Source organism: Mesocricetus auratus, unplaced genomic scaffold, assembly GCF_017639785.1.
Source record: "Mesocricetus auratus isolate SY011 unplaced genomic scaffold, BCM_Maur_2.0 Super-Scaffold_6723, whole genome shotgun sequence".
Lineage (NCBI taxonomy): Eukaryota > Metazoa > Chordata > Mammalia > Rodentia > Cricetidae > Mesocricetus > Mesocricetus auratus.
Genome location: NW_024429183.1, coordinates 3,141,873 through 3,149,290, shown reverse-complemented (window position 1 = coordinate 3,149,290; position 7,418 = coordinate 3,141,873).

The window sequence follows — 7,418 nt, the reverse complement described above, 5'->3', positions numbered from 1 at the left end:
GGCCTCAAACCTGCAGTTCTCCTGTCCCTGACTCTTGAGTGCTGAGACAATAGGTATGTGCCACCAAGCCTGAGCAGACTGACGCTTTTAGACCTGACTGGCTCAACTCTTTCACTTCATAGAAGAGGAAACAGAGGTGTGAATTACACCCCTGCACACTGGGCTGCACCTGCATCCCCTGAGTGGAACATGGCGGAGGAGCGGAGAGCTTGGGATTTGAAGGCAAGAGGCTTTAGCAAAAGTTTAACAAAAACTTGCCTAAGTTTTAAAGGCTGCTCAGCACACCACTTCTCTTTTGTCTGCACTGAGTTCTAGAATGCTCACAGCCCATGGATTCCTCACAACCTCTGAACTTGGATGTCAGCTCTGCCCTTTGAGCCCTCCTTGCAGGAGTCTTTGGCGGGAAGTCCCCGACTGCAGTGCAGCTGTCCCTGTAAGTACAGAGAAAATCATGGAGGGGACAGAAGAGCTGCCACTCGGGGTGGCCGTGCTCTGTCCTTGAAGCACTCCCTGAAGACCCGCTAGGCAACAGTAAAGTTGACCTGGGGACACAGACTTGGAGGTGATGGCTGAATCATGGCCCCTTCCCCCAGCTGACACAGGGATACCGAGGTGGCCTCTTACTGTTGCTCCAATGTGAGTTTCTGCCAGGTGTGGTGCCCCGGGGTCTCAGGCAGGAGGACTGGAAGCTGGAGGCTAGCTTGGACTGTATAACAAGTTCAAGGCCAGTCTGAGATGCATAGTGAAATCCTGACTCAAAAAACACCCTGCAATCTCAGCACTCAGGAGGCAGGGGCAGGAGGATCTCTATGAGTTCAAGTTCAGCCTGCTTCACATAGAGAGCTCCAGTACAGCTCAAAATACAAAACAAAACACCCCAAAACAAAAAACAAACAAATAACCCCTCCAACTGCCCTGAAACCTAATACTACCCCCAAACAATGTCAGACTCTCTAAAATCCTGAAAAGCAACAAAAGAGACAAAACCAAACCAAACTCAGATGCACATTTCCAGGGAACTGCAGCTGGTGTCTTCTGAAGCCAAGATCTCTTTTAAAAGAAGGGTGTTCAACCCAGCTTACCAGTAAGTATATTGGCTTAGAAACGGGGTAAGCAATTCTTATCGGACCAAGCTACCACATGCTGACAGGGTCTGGAACGAAGATTCCTGTGTCCAAGCTGTCTTCCTATGAGAGATGTAGATTTTCTGTGTGTCTGATCATTTGTGCATAGGTAGGGACACATTGTTTGGAATTAGTAGAAGTTTCTGAGTGTGTGGTTCCCAGGTCTGTCCCAAGATGTTCTAGGTCCATCCTCCTGGGGTTTTGTGCCTATGATAAGCATCCTGGTTGATTCATACATACTAAAACTTAACACAATTATGTGTTTTATATTAAACACATATACATGTATATATCTATTGTGGTGGAGACAGTGGCTCACATAGGCCAGGCTGGTCTTGAACTCCAGATCCTTCTACCTCCACCTCCCAAGTGCTGGGATTATAGGTGTGCACCATCATACCCAGCAAAATCTGTATTCAGTCAACTGGTATTTCTTGCCAATAGTTCCTAATATTGCAGATGCTTCTCATCTATGCTTACAATCCTTTTACTTGGGAGGGCTGCTCTTTACTAGACTGTTCTAGGCACTTTCACTGATAATAAATACAAGCGAACACGCCCCCCCACACACACCTCTACAGTGTTTCTTTGTGTAACAGTCCTGGCTGTTCTGGAATTTGATCTGTAGACCAGGCTGGCCTCGAACTCACGGAGATCCTCCTGCCTCTGCCTCCCGAGTGCTGGGATTAAAGGCATGGGCCACCACTGCCTGTTTTCTCCTTTTATCTTAACTCTTCATTTGCTTTGCTGCATTTTGTGGGCATGCCCTGAACATGATATCTAGCACACTTGGGGTATTTAGTAAGCATCTGATAAATGAACTAACGATGCCCTTGACAGTTGTGAATTTTTGGCTACAAATAAACACAGGCAGATCTCAGATTTGACCTGTTTCCTCTCCAGAGCGCAATGTTATCAACTAGTCAATTATCATCCAAGTACACCTTGAGCAAATAGAACAGGTGGATCCAGTAAAAAAGGACTGGGGTAAGAAAACAGGGCAAAGGTCCTCCCTGCAGCACAGGTAAGTCTCACCCCAGTTCCGAATCCCTTCTTCTAGGGCCCTTGCTAAGTCCCAGTCAGCCAGCTTGAGCAATTTCACTTTTACTGGTAGGTGCGCGCGCGTGCGTGCACACACACACACACACACACACACACACACACACACACACACACACACACACACACGTATGGTATTGAGCGCCCTGATAAGCTGTGGTCCTGTGCTCTGAGTTCAGTAGAAGAAGGAATGAATATTTCCTTATCTTTTGGGATTAACTATAAACCTTGATGTTCTCTTTGCCTTTCCCAGATGAGTCACCCGAAGCCCTGCACCTGCTGCCTGGGACTCAGGTCTCCATTCCTGTCCTAGGAATCTTCTGCCCCTGCACCTCCACCAGTGACCCTCACTGTGTTTTTATGCCCTGCCAGCTTGAGTGCACACAGAATGGCTTTCCTGTGCATGTGCACCCCTGCTTCCACACCACTCAGATGGTCATGCAGAATGTCCCGGCTCTGCACAGCACGTCCCATGTTTCCTAGTTCTGGCTTTTAGATCTGAAAGAAACATGGTATGCCCAGTGGTCTCGATTCCCCTCCATCCTCACCCCCCACCCACAGAAGCTCCCTTCTGGCCTTCACAGGAGCCTGTGTGTCACTCTGGTGCCTCTGTCTGCATCCGTCCCCCAGCCGGTGTCAGAGGTCCATCCTGTGGTTGAACGCAGTGTCTTCTCGCACGGCTGGGCCACAGTGGGGCTGCTGATGTTTGCTGTTTGTCTTAGTCTCTGTTCGATTGCTGTGGAGAAAGGCAACTCTTATAGAAGGAAGCTTGGTTATCATCATGGCGGGAAGCATGGTGGCACACGGGTAGATACTGGAGCAGTAACTGAGAGTACTACATCCTCATCTGTAGGCAGAGAGGGAGAGAGACTTTGGGCCTGGGGTGAGCTTTTGAAACCTCAAATCCACCTCCCTTGACACACTTTCTCCGGCAAGGCTACACCTCCTAATCCTTCTATTCCTTTCAAATAACCACCCCCTGGTGACCTCTGGGGGCCATTCTTATTCAAACCACCACAGTGTTTGTGCTGACTCTGATTCCAGAAACTTTTTCTCCCTAAAGACTGTGTTTTTTTTTTTTTGACAAGGTCTTGCATATAAGCCTGGCCTTGAACTCATTGATATTACTAGGTGTGACCTTGAACTTGTGATCTTCCTGCCTCTGTCGCCTGACTTCGAGGATTACAGCATGCCTGGCTTACTCGGTGCTGGGCACCAAATCCAGGACTTTGTGTGTGGGTAAGAGCTTTGCCAGCTGAGCTATGGGTTAGGGTTAGGTGTGTGAATGCAGCTGTACGCAGACTTTGTGGGCTTCCTGCCTTCACTTCTCTAGGGTGTGTCTAGAAGCTGGCTTGCCTGGAGGTTCCACCGGTGCCAAAGTGCCAGTGAGGAATGCCAGTTCTATCACTGGACACCTTCCCCAGCATCCGAGCTGTCACTTCATGATTCTAGTCCTCCTGGGGAGTGAGCAGCATCACCTTGTTTCCAGCTTTAATCTGTGCTCCACTGGGTGCAATTTTGACCATTTTCACCAGGTTTCTAGGCTATTCTTAGGACGTCGTGGCTGTTTAGCCCTTTTTCTTCCTCTCCCTTTCTCCCCTACTTCTCTTTCTCTCCTTTCCCTTTTTATCCCTCCCCCCTCTGTTCCTTCCTGCTTGCTTGCTGGAGACAAGCCTATGCATTCAGGGCTTAGAAAATAAAGCCCATTTAATGCTGAAACTCCAGTAAGAGGGATCAACACAAAATTGGCATTTGTTTTGTGTCCCTCTCCTCATGAAGATATTGGAGACCATTAATGATCCCATAGTTGGTCATCTTTATGCAAATCTTGGAAAAAAAATCCTGAACGCTTTCCTGGGCTGGAGGGGATAAACCATGGTTGCACAGTGACTGCACTAGAGACAGAAACAATGGTCACGGACTCTTCAGCAACCAATGTCAAAGAAAGCTTCTGTAGCCAGGGTGATTAATCCTGCAACAGCCTGGGCACTGCTGAGCCTACAGTGCTCTGAGGAAGGAGTGTTCAAACAAACATGAACTGGTTTCTGGGATCTGGCCAGAGAGAAGGTCCACAGAGTCAGGAATTCTTCTTGGGAAGTGGAGGAATTAGCATGTGCTGGTTAATATGGAAGTTATCATTCTTTCATGGTGCTGACTCTGGAACCCAGGGCTCTACCACAGAGCTGTATCCAAGCTCAGTTTGTCTTTTTCTTATTGATTTACAGGGATTTTGAAAAGTATTCTGAATAGAAGTCCCTTCTTGCCGGGTGTTGGTGGAGCTCACCTTTAATCCCAGCACTCAGGAGGCAGAGGCAGGCGGATCTCTGTGAGTTCGAGACAGGCCTGGTCTACAGAGCAAGTTCCAGGACAGCCTCCAAAACAGAGAGAAACCCTGTCTCGAAAAACCAAAAAAAAAAAAAAAGTCCCTTCTTTTTCTTTTTGAGACAGAGGCTCAATGTGTAGCTCAGGCTGAACATGAACTCCTGATTGTAACGCATAAAAAAAGACCCAGAAACTGATATTGGGGTTCAAGCTGAAGATCAGGAAAGCAAAGCACCGAGCCACTAGCTCTCTCCTCTAGCTCAGGCTGAAAGGGTTGATCCATGTACCAGCTCTTCACCAAGTCGCAAACTGCTGCTTCTCCTCAGTGTGACTGGAGAACAGATGCCTCATACTGAATAAAAGATCCTGCTTCTCTTATACCTCTTTAGTGCTGGGATTAAAAGTGTGTGTTCCGTTACTCTTTCAGACTGATTCAATTTCGTGTATCCCTGGGTGGCCTTGAACTCTGAGAGATCCATCTCCTCTTAATCTTGAGTCCTAGGATTAAGGGCGTGTACCACCACCTCTTAGCTTCTGGCTGCTGGGATTAAAGGTGTGTGTTACCACTGCCTGATTTCTATAGCTTGAGGCTTACTTTGTTTGTCTGACTCCTCAGGCAATCTTTAATAAATCAAAAATAATATGTCACTACACCTGATGCTCTTGCCTTAGCTTCCTGGGTGCTGAGATGTCAGGCATGCCCTACCACCTCTGACTTAGGTGCTCTTTCTTGAGCACATATTACCTCCTCAGCCTTGCCTCCTCCCACACTCTGAATTCCAGTTCATATTTTAGTATTTTTATTTAGTGTGTGTGTGTGTGTATGTGTGTGTAGAGAGAGAGAAAGACAGACAGACAGAGAGAGACAGAGACAAGAGAGACAGAGACAGAGAGACAGACAGGGAAAGACAGATTTGGTGAGAATACTCATGCCAAGGACCCTCAGAAGAGGCCTAGGTAACCTGTGTGTAGCAGGGAGAAGGTCTCACCGGGACGGTGTGCCCTCTGGGTCTAGAAGACATGTTCAGCTGCCTCCCCTGGAGGAGCTGGGAGGTGGTGATGGCCTCTCCCAGAACACTTTGGGGGGCTCCTCTCCTGAGTTAGGCCCTGCAGATGCTTCTCCTATGTAGTGTTATGACCTAGCCCAACCTCTAGAGATATGCCTATGCCTCATCTTCCAAGGTCCCTCTGTCTCCCAGGAAGCTCTGACAGGCAAGATTCTACACCGAATCTCTCCTGAGTGGCCATCTCTGGCATGTAGGAAATTTACATGTGACTCACCCGAGACACCATCTTCATGGCTCCACCTGCAAAGACCCTGTCAATGTGCAAGCATAGTCAGTGCACATTGCTGGCTTGGGTTCTGTTAAGTCTGAGACCTGTGCTTTCAGGGGATATATTTCAGACGTCTTTGAAGACACTTAGCAAGAGCAGACTAGGCAGCGGCTCCCCCTGAGCACACATGGTGTCAGGACAGTTGTCAGGCAGGCTAGGCTGATGTCCTACAGCGTGTACAGTGACACCTGCTGCCAGGGCCACATTCTGGGACTGACTTCCCTTAGCTCCTTCTACCTTTGCTAAGACATAGGGTGCTCCTTTGAACTTTGTACCCCTGACAACATTTGTATGTAGGAAAATCTGCATAAGCTTATAAGGGGCATATTTGAAAAAAGATAGGAGTATAAATGTACATGGGGGTCTTTTGTAGGAATCTTCCTCAGGTCTCTGATTTCTGGGCTCTGCCCTTCACCACAGAAAACACATTAAAACTCTTCCACACTTCTCTTAAAGAATTTGAGGTTTTTTTTTCCCCTGAGACAGGGTTTCTCTGTAAGTTTGGAGGCTGTCCTGGAACTCTCTTTGAAGACTGGGTTAGCTTTGAACTCACAGAGATCTGCCTGCCTGCCTTCCTCCTTCCCTCCCTCTCCAGTGCTAAGAATTTGAGCTTTGAAAAATAATTTTCATTTCAAATTCTTTGACCCCAGGGAACTCCACTTGACTCTTGACTTTTGGACAATATTTATCAGTGAATTAACAAGTGACAATGTATCTCACAAATGCCCTTCAGGTATACTAAAATGCTCATCAGGATAAATTAGAGTTAGGAGGCTCTGTTTGGGAAATCCTTATTTGAATTTGTATTTACTTATTAGCCGTGCGTTTCTTGTATTTGGGGACCAATTTAAAAAAGTTCTTGTCCTGGTTCCAACGTTTTTCTGTCTTTGAAAAGCCAGATGAATGAGTTTGGTAGACGTGGCCACAGGTGTGTGATTGGCAGCAGGCAATAAAAGTCGATTACCTCACTTAAGGCTCCACACCCTCACGTACTATTCAGGCTGGGAACAGGCGCTGGCTGCGTTCCTGACATCACTTGGAGCACAAGGGAAGGGATGCAGCAGAGCCTTCCTGGGGGGCATCCCAGCCCCAACGCGTGCAACACCCCAGGTTTCCCGTGTCCCCAGGGCAGCTTCAGGTGGTCATCCTCCTTCCACTAGGGCCGGTGGAAGGTAGCTGTCGTCCATCACGCAGCTCTGGGACCGGCCTTTGCTCTGCAACTCCAACCCAGGCAGGTGCCACCCACGGCGCCTCCGGACACGTGCTCTAGACAGGAGCGCCCTGGAGCCTGAGCCATACCCCAAGGGTGACCTGTGCAGCACCAGCCACCTTGACCTTGGGCAGACGCCCCAGTCCCCCAAGCCATCCTTGGGGCAGCCCCCTCCCGCGCCGCCCCCGGGATAAAGAGAGAAAAGGGGCTCAATGGGGCGCTGGGAAGCGCAGAAGTGATTTCTCGGAAAGGCGAGTGCTTCAGAGAAGGCGGACCTGGCGAGCCGCGCTGATTGGGCGACGCCAGCACCCCTCCCGCACTCCATTGGCTTGCGCGACCGTCGCTCCGCGCACGGAACCCGCCCTCGC